This window comes from Saccopteryx leptura, chromosome 7 (genome assembly GCF_036850995.1).
Source record: "Saccopteryx leptura isolate mSacLep1 chromosome 7, mSacLep1_pri_phased_curated, whole genome shotgun sequence".
NCBI lineage: Eukaryota > Metazoa > Chordata > Mammalia > Chiroptera > Emballonuridae > Saccopteryx > Saccopteryx leptura.
The window spans coordinates 49,059,437-49,077,030 of NC_089509.1; positions in this window are offsets into that span (position 1 = coordinate 49,059,437).

The following is a 17,594-nucleotide window of genomic DNA, read 5'->3' on the forward strand; positions in this document are numbered from 1 at the left end:
GCTCTTTTCACTTCTAAATGCTGTGTGGGCATCTCTTCTAGGCTTTGGGGCTTTAGGCTGGGTCTGGGCCTGGGGCTTACACCCACATTTCTCAGGGCAGCCCTCCCTGCAGTGAGACTCCCTCCAGACCCTCAGTCACCACTCGCTCCTGGGAACAGGGCAGCCCTTTCCACATCTCCACTCTTCCTACCAATCTCAGTGTGGCATCTTCTATGATCCTTGGTTGTAGACTCCTCTTCCTTTAGTCCAAATTTGGTTTTTCAAGATGATTGTTCTTAAATTAAGTAGTAATCCAATTTGGTCCTGGGAGGTGGCAGTTGGAATGTCGGCCTACTCCATTGCCATCTTGGAATCTCCCGGCACAGCTATAGAGTTGATGTTAACAAACATAATGCTTTGCCATCTAATTTGATAACAAAATAATCCATACTCAGTGTGTCTTAAAAGCATGCCATTCAGAATCTACTTCTTTTTTTTCCTTTTTCCATAGTGGTTGTGAACTGATGTAAAAATAAAATAAAGATCCTGAAGCAAGGCACTGTGTATGGTACTAGAAATTCTGATAAGTTAAAGCTCATCATTATAATTTGTAGTGCAGTGTGCAGCAGTGCAAAGTAATGAGAAGACCATATATAGGATATCTATTACAATGACCACTTAAATCTGCTGTAGCGTTGGGAAAGCAGCCATAGAAAATACATGATGAATGAGAGTGGCTACTTTTCAATAAAACTTTATTTATGGATATATATTTTACATTTTATATTATTTTTAAGGATCCTTTTTTTCTTGTTTTTCTTTTTAGCCATTTACAAATGTGAAAACCAATATCAGCTCATATATCATTAAAACAAAACCATAAAACAAGAGATAGTAGTGAGGATTTGGCCCCTAGATCATAATTTGCCAACTCCTACTTTAAATAATATTAAGAAATGTTGAGGCTTTAAAATATATGTATTTAATAGCAATTGAAATAAATAGAAATAAATATAATGTTAAATTGTTTTAAAGTTCTTGATTTTTTCTGAATAGTAGCAAAAATAATAACGTAAGATAGATTCTAGTAAGTTAAGTATGCATATTATAATCTCTTAAATAACTTGAAAGATCAATAAAAATATATTAAAAATATAATAAATAAAAAATTATTAAAAAACTACTCTATTAATTTAAAAGTCAAGAAAGAAAACAAGAGAAATAGAAACTAATATGAGATGGTAGACGTCAGTCAACCCATATCAGAAATTACTTTGACTACAAATACTGTAAATAATATATGCAGATTCAAATCAAGGATATCAGAGTAGATAAGAACTGAAAACAATGATATATTATTGACATTTTTTAATATAAGGAAACAGAAAGATTGAAGGTAAAAGTAAAGAAAATAAAGGTGTTGCAGCTATACTAACAAGGTAGATTTTAAGTCAAGTGGCATAACTAAAGAATAAGAGAAAAATTTCTTAACTGAAGAATCAATTCAGTGTGAAGTTATAAGAATCCTAATTTTGTATGCATTAACAGGAAAGCTTCAATATATAAAGCAAAATATTACAGAGCTAAAATATGAAATAGAAATATCCACAATCATAGCTTGAAAACTACTCAGTGAAGTATAGAACAAGGAAACAAAAATATTAATATATAGCAACTTTCAAAAATGACAGAATACACATTTTTTCCCAAGTTTACTTGGAACATTTAACAAATTGATTTTGTTCTGGAACATAAAGCAACTCTGAACAATTTTATTCTGAGCACAATGAAATTAAGCTAGATATAATTGTTCATGAATAGTAAATCTTATTGTAAAATAATACTAGAAAAATCCTCTCCAATTAGGTAATTAGACAATAAAATAGTAAATAACTTATGGGTCATAGAAGAAGTTACTATTAAAATTAAATACCTGTATATATATTTCAACTGAATGTTATTAGATAGTAGGTATCAGATATCTAATAATATATATTAGAAAAATATTCAGAATACATGTGTTACATATAAATCTTTAATTTCAGAAAGTCTATCACATTAAATGTATATTTTAGACGAAGAAAAGTATAAAAGAAATTATCTGAACAAGAATAACTATATGCCAGTAAATACAAATTAAGTAAACACAAAATAAAACAACAACATAAAGCTAGTAAAAATTAACTAAATAGAAAACAAATGTGCAATGGAAAGATCAACAAAGCAAAAGTTTTGTTATATTAAAAGAATAGTAAAATTTGTGAACTTTGAGAAAGTATGATAAAGAAAAAAATATAATGAGTAAAGGGGCATAGATATAGGTGTGACAGTTATTACAAATGTCATAATGAGAATTTATGGACAACTTTATAGCAATAATAAGTTTGACTACTTAAATTAAATATAAAATTCCTAAGAAAGAAAAGACTGATTAAGACTTTTGGATCAGACTGGGTCAAATTTATCTAAAGCTTTACAAAATTAACAATAACAACAACAACAAAGAAAACCAAACACTTTGAGGCTCTGAAAAGCACATAAAGTGATCTGAGAAGCATTTATGTAGCCATTGAGATTAGAGACAGAAGAGTAGACATTTGTACATTCTCTTTGGGGGCAGCTCTTAAAATCCCCTCCCCAGCAGAGCTGAGGAGCTAGGGCATGGCAGGCCATGAGAATGAGCAGCTCTCTGCCAGTTGACGGGGTCTGGTGGGCAACATCTTACAACATTGTTAGTTTAAGTTATTTCTTGCAAGCAGCAAAAGTGAATGACCTATAGCTCATTACAGATATTCCATGTTCGTGATTACACAATTCAAATATTATAAAAATACCAGTTCTTCCCAAAATTAAACTGCGAATTCAGTGCAATCAAAATCCAATATATTATAATGTAAAAATTGACAAGATGATCTTTACGGAAATGTAGGGAGACAAAAATAAAGGCACGGTTAAAGAAAAACAAAGCTGTTGGATCTAGTATATGATCAGAAATCAAGATGTACTTTAAGGACAGTAATTAAAATGTGTGTTTTTGAAGCATTAAAGAGAATAGAACCCAGAATCAAATTATATATATTTGGTCACCTAATTTACAACAAAGCAGTGCAGAGGGGGAACAAGGATACAAAAATATCTAGATATGAAATTGAGGAAAAAATATTTGGCCCTTATTTCACAATACCAAAAATAAATTCCAGATAGCCATAGAACTAAATGTGAAAGCAATAAAGCTAGTAAGAGATAACATGGAAGAGTGTCCTTGTGTCCTTGGCCTAAGAAAAGACTCTTAAATGTGACACAAAGACAATAACCATAAGGGAAAGATAAGTTTGGATTTCATTAAAATAAAACTTACTGATCATTAAACATTACTTATTGAATGAAAGGTGTACTTTCAAGTGGGAGAAAATAAATATGTGCATAAAATATATCACATATATATATGCTTGCATATTTAAATATGCTTATATTTAAACAACATAACACACATACGCACACAAAGAGACAGCCAAATTAAAAATTGGAAAATACCATGAATAGTAAATCTTAAGTGTACTCTCAATGTTTAAACTTTAAAAATTTTAAATGTTGGAGAGGCTCAATGGTACTATACATTATTTCACCAATTAATAAGGTTTTATATTTCAAGGACCACCTTAAACATTTAACTTGTAAAATACATTTGATCTCATTAGCCAATGTGAAAAAGCGTTTTTACACCTAAAATAATGTGAAAAATTCAATTGTTTATACCGCTCTTCTTTTGTACTTTTGATATAAAGTGTATTTGGAAAGGGCATAAATGAATAAACTTTTTCTTTTTAAATCTGACAAGGATGCATATACTATGTGGATCATATATGGATGCTGTGAAAAGAATTTTCAGTCTGTATAAATTTATAGGTGTACATTGTTGCCAGATTTTTATCACATTAAAATAAAATATTAATATTGTGAAATGATATTTTTAATTTCTATATTTGCCTCTTAAAACAATCTTTTTCTCTTCTAGAATATTGTCAGATATTCTGTGATTTGTCAATGGGGTTCAAAATAAATGATATATTAAACTAGTCCATGCTCAATGATACTTTGCTCAATGGCATCTTCATACTCTGGCTGGGAACTGTTATGAATTTTTTCTACAGGCAAAACAAAAAACTAACAAGAAGAATGAAGAGACAGGAAGGAGAAGGTGAGAGCAGTAGAAGGATGAATGGAAAAAAAGAGAAAGGAGAAGGAAAGAAGAGAGAGAGAGAACCATATTATTTCTTGCAGAACAGGTTAATTAAATTCACACTGGACATCTACTATGTGAACAATGTACTACCCACAGCACTTTTTGTCCAGTCTTTCCTGCTTCTGACTAACCAAATTCAGTTCAACATCTTGCAGTAATATAGATAATTTGACCCAACTCTGCCTGTCACTCTCGTGTTCTATTATCATATCCAGAACACCTATCTGTGTATGTAGGGTATCTTCATTTGGGTAGATAACTGGCACTTAACACTCAAGAGATCTACAACTTAAGTTATTTTTTCATTAAAAAACTACCATTTGTATACCACCCAATCCATTGGTAGCCATATTAGTCTTAAAATTCTTCAAGTTCAAAACCTTGAAGTCTTCTTTTAGTATTTAATATTTTAATTTCATCAAACTTACTACTTTACAGTAATTTTGTCCTCTAAATATTTCACAGATTTGTCTTTTTCTCTTTATTCTCATATTGCTACACCTTCATCATGTTCTTACAGGATGATTCTAACAGCCTCTTATTTGGCCTCCAAACTGAACATTTGGTAGCTTGAAGTTGACCCCCAGTGATTTTCACCTGGTAGTTTCTTCTCACATGTTACCAGACCTAGTCTTGTGAACAGTAAAATATGAAAGAGGTAGAGGAAGGTAACATGGTGCGGCAGATAGAGCATTGGACTGGGACACAGAGGACCCAGGTTTGAAACCGAAAGGTTGCTGGCTTGAGCGCAGGCTCACCCGGCTTGAGTACAGAGTCTTCTGGCTTGAGTGTAGGATCATAGACATGACCCCTTGGTCACTGGCTTGAGCCCAAAGATCTCTGTCTTAAAGCCCAAGGTGGCTGACTTAAGCCCAAGGTCACTGGCTTGAGCAAGGGGTCAGTGGCTCTGCTGTAGCCCCAGATTAAGGCACATATGAGAAAGCAATCAGTGAACAACTAAAGTGCCACAACAACAAGCTGATGCTTCTCATCTCTCTCCCTTCCTGTCTGTCCCTCTCTTTGTCTCTCTCTCTGTCTCTGTCACACACAAAAAATAAATAAATAAATAAGGAAGGCAACTTGCACTATTACATATAAAAAGACTGCAGTTTTTGTTGGGGGGGTACTCTCTCTTGCTTTCTTTTTCCCTCTTTCATGCTAGGATCACTCATTCTTGTGGAAGCCCACTGCCATGTTGTGAGAATTTTCAGGAAGCCTAGCATAGAAGCCCTATTCCAAGGGATGGAGGTTTTGTTATTTTGAGTCCAGATACCCCTGCTTACATTATTATAAACATTTCCAATTTCATTCCATCTAACATAAAACTCGAGCTTCTCTGAACCTAATTGCTCATTCCAGTGCTTAGATTGTTCCCCATTCTTAAGTATTTTCTTATCTCTCCTTATCCACTTTCAAGAACAAAGCAACATTTAATTACCTCCATAAAACCTTTTTGAATGGTTCTGCCCTACCACTGATTTCTTCTTTGGAGTTAACTCAATTTTGCTTTAGTATGAGTTGGTTCATCAAATTTCACTTCCTTAAACACATCCCCTCACCCCAACTACTTCCACAATATTTACCTCCCCTTCACTGAGTCACCAGATAACCACTAATTAATTGTATGTTTAATCCTGTCCCCATTCATTGTGATAAGTGTTTGCCCAAACAAAGACTACAGGAGCATTTTGAAACCAATGTTATTTCTTGTCATCCTAACACTGCTGCTATTATCTCATCTAATTGTTCACATGCTTAGAAATGTTATTATTATTAACGTGGAATAGAGAAAATTGGTCGGAGATTGAAAGTACATGAATGAAATTTGCAGAAGATACAAAATAATAGCCTTCTTAATAATGCAGACAATTTGAAATAGTGACAAGTGAAAAAATATCTTAATAGAAATGTTAATAGATATATTCATGCTTTAATATATAAGTCAAGCAAAAGCTAAAAGTAAAAAATAAACAGGTGAAGTAATAAGGTAATCATGCTAAAGTGACCAGGTGATTTTATCTGACTGTTATGAGTTTATTTCTTTCTCTGAAATTAGAATACATTCACTTTATTAAAACAGTCAATCACCATTTAACTATTTTTCCAAGTTAATCCCTGCCAGGATGTCTAATATGTTGTCACTGGATTTAAGAAACAGGAAGACATAAGTGCTGGCTCTTTTTTAATGAAATTGATTTATTAATTTGTGGTTTCCCTTTCATATGCTTTATTTTAATACAACATATTTATATAACTGGATGTGTATATTGCAGGTAGAAAATGCTACAATAGAAGAAGGAAGAGATTTGTATCTCTCTAAACTTGCAAAAGGATTCATGGGAGTGAACCAGGAATTTTCTATAAGGGAAACTCAACTGATCGATTTTGGTGGGTTTTAAAGTTCTAAAACCTGGTCCAAACTATTTTTGTGTCTTAAAATAATTTTTAAATAAAAAACTCTACCAGAGAATAAGGATTTGAAATCTATCTAATATTTTTTCTCCCATCTTTATAAATATAAGTATATTCAAGGAAGACTTATTTCATGCTAACTATCAAGTATCTTTACTCTAAATGGAAATAAATATCTAATGTTATTATTCAGAGTAACACCTCTAAATCCATTAAGAGCTTCAAAATTTCTAAAAGAGGAAAAGAAAAAAATTGGAATTTCTTATTTTAGGGAAAGATAGAAGCAACTAAAGATTCTCAGAACCAGTCTAAATTGTCATCTTTTTAAAGTTAAATTTTTGCTTAGGATCCTGGGAAATTTTATCCTCAATATCAGGCAGGATGCTTTTGGTGAAATAAAACTTCAGAGAGACAAAAAGGACCTAGTATTAATATTACTAAGGCTAGATGTTTGAGGATGGAAAGGTACATTTACTATTATTCATTTATTAATTTTAAAAATATTCATAAAGGACCCACTCTGTGCCAATAACTGCTCTTCTCTCCAGGCACTCACTACATTTATATATAAAGGCATATAAAATCTAACGTTAGTATATACATTCAAGGTATGAGCCAGTGCCATGGTGCACAGAGGGTCAAGTGTTCAACCCTATCTGAAAACATGAGAGAACGAAAGGAGTCTTGCTAGAGTAGATAGCAGTTGAGCTGTGTACTGAGGAATGAGAAAGAATTTGTTTGTGGGTGTGGACAAGGGGGGTGTTTAAGAAAGGAACGCAGTGTAAGCAAAGATGCAGAAACAAGCAATAGAATGGTTCCTTCTGAGAAGTGGGAACATTAGTCCAGGCTGGGGCCAGAGTGCAAATGCAGATCATGCAGTTGATGGGGCTTTACAGCCAGTCAAGGGGCCCACCATCAATGGAAGCATTTTCCATACAGAGACTTCTGACCATAAGAATAATGAAGAGGTCACTGAAATTTTTTTTTAAAAAGAAGCAATGAGATTTATACTGTAGAAATGAAACTCTGATTATGAAAATAATTTGGAGTTAAGGTGGCCGGTGAAAGCAGGTAAGAGTAGTAAAAATAAAGCCAGTTAGAAATTATAACAGCCTGACCTGATATGGTAAATGGAGAAGGGGATGAATTAAAATTAGAGACTTATTAAGTAAAGAATTTTGTACCACTCAGTGACCAACAGAGAAAGAAGAAAAGTAGTAGAACTGTAGTACTGTAAAGAGACTTTTTTCCAATTCATTTGTTTTCTCTAATGTCTTTCTAATAACTAAGTAATTACTTAGTAATAACTATTTCAGTAAAAAGAAAACTTGATATAGATTTGCTGTATCTGAGACCTATTTATAGGTTTGGGGCTAAAAATAATTATGCTCTCACTTCTGAAAATTATGTTTTAAAGATACTAATAGTGTGGGTTCCTAAAGCCAAATATCTTACATAAGTGAAGAGATAATGATTAAATAAATTCATAAAAGAAAGTGAACATTTTAAATACAGGGGCCCGAGTGATGACGTCAGAGTAATGGCGGGGTAGGAAGCGATTCCGATAAATCTCCCCTAAAACTCAACAAGATCTTCAACCAGAAACAGAAAAACCTATACTTGGAGCCTCCAGATGCTTCGCAATACACCCAAAGATGCCATTAAGGAAGAGAAAATCGAATATCATGGATACAAAAGAAAGAGAGGTAACACAGCTAGATGAGGAAAAATCTATGGAGAAAAAATTTAATATATTGGAAACCTTGGAGCTAAATGACAGAGAATTCAAGATAGAAATCCTAAAAATCCTCCGAGATATACAAGAAAACACAGAAAGACAATTTAGGGAGCTCAGAAAACAACTCAATGAACACAAAGATTATATGTCCAAGGAAATTGAAACTATAAAAACAAATCAAACAGAGATGAAAAACTCAATTCACGAGCTGAAAAACGAAGTAACAAGCTTAGCTAATAGAACAGGTCAGATAGAAGAGAGGATTAGTGAAATAGAAGACAAGCAACTTGAGGCACAGCAGAGAGAAGAAGAAAGAGACTCAAAAATTAAAAAAAATGAGATAGCCCTACAAGAATTATCTGACTCCATCAAAAAGAATAACATAAGAATAATAGGTATAACAGAGGGAGAAGAGAAAGAAAATGGAATGGAGAACATACTCAAACAAATAATAGATGAGAACTTCCCAAGCCTGTGGAAAGAACTAAAGCCTCAAGTTCAAGAAGCAAACAGAACTCCGAGTTTTCTTAACCCCAACAAACCTACTCCAAGGCATATCATAATGAAATTGACACAAACCAACAGCAAAGAAAAAATTCTCAAGGCAGCCAGGGAAAAGAAGAATACAACATATAAAGGAAGGCCCATTAGATTATCATCAGATTTCTCAGCAGAAACTCTACAAGCTAGAAGAGAGTGGACCCCAATAGTTAAAGTCCTGAAAGAGAGGAACTTTCAGCCATGAATACTATACCCATCAAAGCTATCCTTCAAATATGAAGGAGAAATAAAAACATTCACAGATACAGAAAAGATGAGGGAATTTATCATCAGAAAACCCCCACTCCAGGAATTACTAAAGAGGGTTCTCCAATCAAATACAAAGAACAAAAAAAAACCAGAGCCACAAGTAAAAGCTCCAAGAAGAACACAATAAAACCAAATTTAAACTGTGACAACAACAAAAAGAAAGAGGGGGAGAAGATGGAGATTAACAGTAGCAAAGGACGATGGAGTGCAAAAGTACTCACAAAATAGTTCGCTACAATGAACAGGGTAGGGACCCTTTTCATTATTCAAAGGTAACCACCATTGAAAAAACTACCACAGAAGCACATGAGATAAAAAAGATAGCAACAGAGGAAAGATGTATGGAATACAACCAAATAAAAACAAAAGATAGAAAAACGAAAGAGAAGGATCAAACAAGACACAAAACTAACAGAAAGCAAGATATAAAATGGCAATAGGGAACTCACAAGTATCAATAATTACACTAAATGTAAACAAATTAAACTCACCAATAAAAAGGCACAGAGTAGCAGAATGGATTAAAAAAGAAAATCCAACTGTATGCTGCCTACAGGAAACTCATCTAAATAACAAGGATAAAAACAAATTCAAAGTGAAAGGCTGGAAAACAATACTCCAAGCAAATAACATCCAAAAAAAAGCAGGTGTAGCAATACTCATATCGGATAATGCTGACTACAAGACAGGAAAAGTACTCAGAGACAAAAATGGCCATTTCATAATGGCTAAGGGGACACTGAATCAAGAAGACATAACAATTCTTTATATATATGCACCAAACCAAGGAGCACCAAAATATATAAGACAGCTACTTATTGATCTTAAAACAAAAACTGACAAAAACACAATCATACTTGGAGACCTCATTACAGCGCTGACGGCTCTAGATCGGTCATCCAAACAGAGAATCAACAAAGACATAGTGGCCTTAAACAAAACACTAGAGCACCTGGATATGATAGACATCTACAGGACATTTCATCCCAAAGTGACTGAGTATACATTTTTCTCCAGTGTACATGGATCATTCTCAAGAATTGACCATATGTTGGGACACAAAAACAACATCAGCAAATTCAGAAAAATCGAAGTTGTACCAAGCATATTTTCTGATCATAAAGCCTTGAAACTAGAATTCAACTGCAAAAAAGAGGAAAAAAGTCCCACAAAAATGTGGAAACTAAACAACATACTTTTAAAAAATGAATGGGTCAAAGAAGAAATAAGTGCAGAGATCAAAAGATATATACAGACTAATGAAAATGACAATACGACATATCAGAATCTATGGGATGCAGCAAAAGCAGTAATAAGAGGGAAGTTCATATCACTTCAGGCATATATGAACAAACAAGAGAGAGCCCAAGTGAACCACTTAACTTCACACCTTAAGGAACTAGAAAAAGAAGAACAAAGACAACCCAAAACCAGCCGAAGAAAGGAGATAATAAAAATCAGAGCAGAAATAAATGAATTAGGGAATAGAAAAACTATAGAAAAAATTAATAGAACAAGGAGCTGGTTCTTTGAAAAGATCAACAAACTTGACAAACCCTTGGCAAGACTTACCAAGGAAAAAAGAGAAAGAACTCATATAAACAAAATCCAAAATGAAAGAGGAGAAATCACCACGGACACCGTAGATATACAAAGAATTATTGTAGAATACTATGAAAAACTTTATGCCAATAAATTCAACAACCTAGAAGAAATGGATAAATTCCTAGAACAATACAACCTTCCTAGACTGAGTCAAGAAGAAGCAGAAAGCCTAAACAGACCTATCAGTAAAGAAGAAATAGAAAAAACCATTAAAAACCTCCCCAAAAATAAAAGTCCAGGCCCTGACGGCTATACAAGCGAATTATATCAAACATTCAAAGAAGACTTGGTTCCTATTCTACTCAAAGTCTTCCAAAAAATTGAAGAAGAAGCAATACTTCCAAACACATTTTATGAGGCCAACATAACCCTCATACCAAAACCAGGCAAGGATGGCACAAAAAAAGAAAACTACAGACCAATATCTCTAATGAATACAGATGCTAAAATATTAAACAAAATACTAGCAAATCGAATACAACAACATATTAAAAAAATAATACATCATGATCAAGTGGCTTTCATCCCAGAATCTCAAGGATGGTTCAACATACGTAAAATGGTTAACGTAATACACCATATCAACAAAACAAAGAACAAAAACCACATGATCTTATCAATAGACGCAGAAAAGGCTTTCGATAAAATACAACACAATTTTATGTTTAAGACTCTCAACAAAATGGGTATAGAAGGAAAATATCTCAACATGATAAAGGCCATATATGATAAACCATCAGCTAACATCATATTAAATGGCACTAAACTGAAGGCTTTCCCCCTTAAATCAGGAACAAGACAGGGTTGTCCACTCTCTCCACTCTTATTTAATGTGGTACTAGAAGTTCTAGCCAGAGCAATCAGGCAAGACAAAGAAATAAAAGGCATCCATATCGGAAAAGAAGAAGTAAAGGTATCACTTTTTGCAGATGATATGATCCTATACATCGAAAACCCCAAAGAATCCACAAAAAGACTACTAGAAACAATAAGCCAATACAGTAAGGTCGCAGGATACAAAATTAACATACAGAAGTCCATAGCCTTTCTATATGCCAACAATGAAACAACTGAGAAGGAACTCAGAAGAATAATCCCCTTCACGATTGCAACAAAAAAAATAAAATACTTAGGAATAAACATAACAAAGAATGTAAAGGACTTATATAATGAAAACTATAAACCATTGTTAAGGGAAATCGAAAAAGATATAATGAGATGGAAGAATATACCTTGTTCTTGGCTAGGAAGAATAAATATAATCAAGATGGCTATATTACCCAAAGCAATATACAAATTTAATGCAATTCCCATCAAACTTCCAATGACGTTTTTTAAAGAAATAGAGCAAAAAATCATCAGATTTATATGGAACTATAAAAAATCCCGAATAGCCAAAGCAATCCTAAAGAAAAAGAATGAAGTTGGGGGCATTACAATACCTGACTTCAAACTCTATTATAGGGCCACGACAATCAAAACAGCATGGTATTGGCAGAAAAATAGACAATCAGACCAATGGAACAGAATAGAAAGTCCAGAAATAAAACCACATATATATAGTCAAATAATTTTTGATAAAGGGGCCAACAACACACAATGGAGAAAAGAAAGCCTCTTCAATAAATGGTGCTGGGAAAACTGGAAAGCCACATGCAAAAGAATGAAACTGGACTACAGTCTCTCCCCCTGTACAAAAATTAACTCAAAATGGATCAAAGATCTAAACATAAAACCTGAAACAATTAAGTACATAGAAGAAGACATAGGTACTCAACTCATGGACCTGGGTTTTAAAGAGCATTTTATGAATTTGACTCCACAGGCAAGAGAAGTGAAGGCAAAAATTAATGAATGGGACTACATCAGACTAAGAAGTTTTTGCTCAGCAAGAGAAACTGATAACAAAATAAACAGAAAGCCAACTAAATGGGAAATGATATTTTCAAACAACAGCTCAGATAAGGGCCTAATATCCAAAATATACAAAGAACTCATAAAACTCAACAACAAACAAACAAACAATCCAATAAAAAAATGGGAAGAGGATATGAATAGACACTTCTCCCAGGAAGAAATACAAATGGCCAACAGATATATGAAAAGATGCTCATCTTCTTTAGCTATTAGAGAAATGCAAATCAAAACGGCAATGAGATACCACCTCACACCTGTTCGATTAGCTGTTATTAGCAAGACAGGTAATAGCAAATGTTGGAGAGGCTGTGGAGAAAAAGGAACCCTCATACACTGTTGGTGGGAATGTAAAGTAGTACAACCATTATGGAAGAAAGTATGGTGGTTCCTCAAAAAACTGCAAATAGAACTATCTTATGACCCAGCAATCCCTCTACTGGGTATATATCCCAAAAACTCAGAAACATTGATACGTAAAGACACATGCAGCCCCATGTTTATTGCAGCATTGTTCACAGTGGCCAGGACATGGAAACAACCAAAAAGCCCATCAATAGATGACTGGATAAAGAAGATGTGGCACATATACACTATGGAATACTACTCAGCCATAAGAAATGATGACATCGGAACATTTACAGCAAAATGGTGGGATCTTGATAACATGATACGAAGCGAAATAAGTAAATCATAAAAAACCAGGAACTGTATTATTCCATACGTAGGTGGGACATAATAGTGAAACTAAGGGACATTGATAAGAGTGTGGTGGTTACGGGGGGGAGGGGGGAATGGGAGAGGGAAAGGGGGTGGGGAGGGGCACAAAGAAAACAAGATAGAAGGTGACAGAGGACAATCTGACTTTGGGTGGTGGGTATGCAACATAATTGAACGACAAGATAACCTGGACTTGTTATCTTTGAATATATGTATCCTGATTTATTGATGTCACCCCATTAAAAAAATAAAATTATTATAAAAAAAAAATACAGGGGCCCTTGGGTTAAAACACAGTTCCATTCCTATGACAGTGAAGTAACCCAAATTTTAGTGTAAATCAAAACATACCCTAGCTTAAGTCACTTACCTATTCTATCACAGTTGAAAAATAGAACATAAAAACACAGCTAAGCCACAGAAAAAGGCAAAGGACATACATATACTGTACTGTACACTGTAGTAACAGAAAAAATGACAAAAATGAATGTAAAAAATAATTCATATTTTATTCCTGTGGTTGACTTGCACACTGGAAGGGGCAGTGCAAGGTGGGAGAGAGTGACCTATCAGGAGGAGGAAGCTGGAGAGGCAGGAGAACCTGTAGAAGGTGCTGGAGATACTGGGTCAGGTGAATCAGGATTGCCTAAGGAACACGCAGGAGACGCTAGAGATGATGCTACTTTGTACTACAGGTGTTTCATCTGGAGAAGCAGCTGATGTAGAGGATACAGGATCTGTTGCAGGCCTCTTTACCTTCTTAAAGAATTGCTCAGGCTAGGCTGGAACGTTGATGACTTCTAACCATACTAGTCCACATAGTCCATAAGTACAACTCTAATAGCGTAAGCCGAAACAGTGACATTTCAATTTCTTTTCAAGTTTCTATGGGAGTGATCATCATGAACTTGAAACGTATGTCAAGACTGTCATAACCCTGTACTGCTTCTTAAATTAGTGAAATCAAGAAAAATATTAAAAATTTATTTATTCCAGTTTTTAACTTCCTAATAATCTTTCAGAGTTCCTGAATCAATATGATAAGGTTAGAAAAATTGAATCAAGTTACAAAGAATCCCCAATCTCTTCCACAAGTACATCACTTGCATTGTTTGTGTGAGCATCTACCCACTGGCACTGAAAATTCAGGGATCTGGTTGCCCCATTTTGCATCTGCATTTTCCATTAGCATTAATGGGTGTTACATATGCAAAAGAAGAGAAGAATAAAGTCTATCTATAATTAATAACAATAGTGCTTTCCACTCTGGTGCAGGATTCTTCCTTGAAAAGCAGCAGAGCTTATCTAGTTCAACAAACTAGACTCCATACTCTTGGCAGGTGGTGATTCATTGAATCTATATTAAACAGAGAATTAAAAACAAGTTTGAGACGATGGAATGAAATGTTCTTCTAAGATTTGATTGTTGCAGATCTTGTCAATAGTTCAGATTTGTGTAACAACATTAGAGTTACTAATTGAGCCCTCTCGGCATTCTGAATCACCAGATACCTTCTGCACACCCCAGTTAAAACTCCTGACTAGTGTTTTGCTTTTTTTTTTCTTGGGGGATGGAAGGGTTGGCAGAGAATAGGCTATGTATTCATCTCATGGTAACTTCAACTAGTTGCAAACCAAAGATTTTATCCTAGTAGCAAAACCAAGAGAAAAAAAAAAAACTGTTAAATTAATTTTGAAGATGCCTACATTTCAAGAATGGCACTGCTTTAACAGGGCTATGCAAATGAGTCCAATTTAGCATCTTGTATTCAGCTGGAAACCATTGCTAAATGATCAGGATAGCCAGTCACAGATATTAAAATGAATTATATCTAATCTGAATTTTAGTCACGCTACATTAACTAATAGAAAGTTATTAACATTTCAAGAGAAAAAAAGCTTTTGCCTGCAAAATTAACAGTGGCTGAGATGTGACCTGTGAGCCATGAAGCCTGATCACTGTAATGACAGTGTAATGGCATATTTACATTAAAATCTCTGCAGCTAATATGGGATTCAGAATTGGACGGTAAGTTGAGGATTATTTAGTCTGGCCTGTTGGCCTTTCTCTAAGTAGTTTTTTTTTTTTTTTTTTACTTCAATACAAATCTGAAACTTTATTTCATGACTATTTATGTGACCAGTTTCTACAGTTCAGTCTTCTCCATCTTTATAAAACTAATTTTTGCTTTCATTTTCTCTCTTGCTTCTTTTTCAATATATTTCTTTATGTATAGCTGCATTTCTCTTCTTGCTTCTTTTCTTCTTTTCTCACTTCATTTTGAAGAAACGGCTCAATTGCAAACCAGTATGGAGAAAGGGAGCAATTGCTTCTTCATTCTTACTACCATATACTCCAAAAAGTAGGCAGGGTTTTTTTGTTTGTTTGTTTGTTTGTTTTTTAAATTCTATGCTTTCCAAATGCACATTTGGATGTGCAGTTTTGCAACAAATACTGATTGGAAATGGGCAGCACTGCAAGTATTTGTTGAACTAAAAAATAGATTGTTACTTTTATCAGCGGAAAAAAATGTTGTTGTTTTCAGAATAGCAGACAATTGCAATTTGGAACAAGCATGTTATGGCAAAAACTATACACAAGTCCAGCAAACAAAGAAGAAGGATGTTACTTTATAAAGAAAATGGAGAAAGTTGAGAAGAAATGATTTGAATAAAAGTCAAGGAGAGGAATGAAAGTCCAGAGTGGTGATGGCTTCTCATTGGCTTAATTACAACAGCTTTCATTGGCTGGGCTTGTTGCTGGACTAGGAGAAAATCTTCCTTCTTTCTGCTGGAATAGTAGAGACACTTCCTGTTGACAATACAAAATATTTCTCTTCCTGTTGGGATCTGTAATTGCATGAGAGCTCTCCTTCCTGCCTCCCGACTGTGAGGTTTTCTTTATGAGTGTCATGTATTCTTATCTCTAGAAAAGTGGAAGGTGTTTCTATTTTCAGATTACTTTTACTGTAGTCATTTGCCTTGTAGATTAAGGTTGCTTTTATTTCTTTCTTTTGATTGAAGAGAATAAACAAGATTGCAAAATAGGAAAAATGATAAAATAATAGAAAGACAATCTAAACATTAATTTTGCAATTTTCTAACTGGACTTGAAAGAAACTTTTTTTTTTAAAAAAAAGATAAAGATAAAATCATCCAGAGAGTGGCATAAAAATCTAGATTGCAGAGAAATAAGTTAGCAAATTCTCAAATATGTCATCTCTCAACTAGTTGATATTTTAACCTGTCAAATTTCAAAATATTGGACTCTAAACACAACTTTGATAATGAAATACGATGGAGAGGCACTAAATTGTTTTAAAGGATGGAGAACAAAAGATAAATAATGGATTCTTTTGATGCCTTAGATATCTTGCTAAAATTCTGCTTCAAACATTAATCCAATACATTCCTTTCTAATCACAACAACAAATAAAGTGGTTACATACTAATAAACTATAACTTTTTTGTTGCTTGTCTGTTCTCAAGGAGGGTGCTCTCAAGTGTCTCTTTGCCATTCTTGGATTTTTTAAAGACTTTTAGGCAAGGATTTTATCTGAAGGCAAATTATCTAATCTGCACTATAAATTTGTGCACAAATGGAGTTCAACACAGACACATGCCCATCACAAAGAATGTCAGGATAAAAATGCCACCTCAGTTCTATTTTCTAATTAGAAAAAGAATATCAATACAGTGACATTGGTTTGAATGCAATAAATCTATGTTAAATATATGCTAGGCTCATATTTATAATAAATATAGGCACCACATTTGTAGTAAAACCAAAGCTTCATTTTATTTTTTGAATCTTTGTTAAAATATGAGCATATTATAAATGTTGATTGAAGAAATAGCTAGAAATTTGACCTGATGTAATATGATGCAAATTAAGTTTAAACAGTTTGAACTTTATTTAATATTTCTGAATGTATGCTCAAATTTTGAATTTTTTTATAAGATATGACAGTACTAGGCTAACATTAACTGACAACTAGCATCTGATTTTTCTTTTAAAATCTATCCTTCTTTATTCCTGTCTATCCGTTTCTGTCCCTCTCTCTTTCTCTTTCTCTCACTAAATAAAAAATAATAAAATAAATAAAAAGTCAGATCCAGAAGTTTAAAATGGGAGATTGGTGAGTGGTAGCCTGTGAGAATATTGTTGACATG